This window comes from Halyomorpha halys, unplaced genomic scaffold, assembly GCF_000696795.3.
Source record: "Halyomorpha halys isolate HHAL.00 unplaced genomic scaffold, Hhal_1.1 Scaffold123.1, whole genome shotgun sequence".
In the NCBI taxonomy this organism is placed as follows: domain Eukaryota; kingdom Metazoa; phylum Arthropoda; class Insecta; order Hemiptera; family Pentatomidae; genus Halyomorpha; species Halyomorpha halys.
In genome coordinates this window covers 122,802-123,568 of record NW_027107023.1, presented here as the reverse complement: position 1 = coordinate 123,568, position 767 = coordinate 122,802, and positions in this window count along the sequence as shown.

The window sequence follows — 767 nt, the reverse complement described above, 5'->3', positions numbered from 1 at the left end:
ATAATCATTGCTAAGACGTCACCTAGCAACAGACCGACCATGTTCGTTTTTTAATCAGATCCAGCTAATTAGTGGCCAAGAAAGTGTCTAAGCAGCCCAGTCTGCGTTTATAATTTAATAGCTTGGACATTTTGAGTGTGTTAACAGACATTGCAGTCCGAAACCAGACCTTATCTGCGTTTCGACTTGAATATAAATTTTTGTTAATTAGTCGGCTCGCATAATACATTAAAATAACTAGACCCTGTCTGCCCTTAAGAAGTGCCAATGTGACCATCTTGGCTTTTGGGACATTTCGACTGTTTGTGAGCCATTGCACCAACCTTGGACCATTGCAGCGGTGTATTTAGCTACAGAGCTGTGACCTACACATCTCGATAAACAAAATATCTTCCTCTGACCTACTGGAGTGGATCGACCTTTCGTCGACCAGTATTTATTTTACACATTTACATTGTTTTTTTTTTGTTTTTTTTTTTTGTAAATTTGTCTCTTTTATTTTCTTAATTTATGTATCTAATTTTATTTTATCTGAAAGGCCTTTTTATTTTACTTAATTCATTGTTTTATTCATCTTTAATTATTTTAGTTTAATGGAAGATTATTGATTGACCGTGTGAATGGAATATGGTCCGGGTGCGGTAAAAAAAAAACTCAAATAGTAGATAATTATACTATTTTATTGAGCCAACGTTTCGCCCCACGTTGCAGGGCTTCGTCAGGGCTAAAAAAGATACATACACTATAGTTACAAAAGGAAAAAAAGA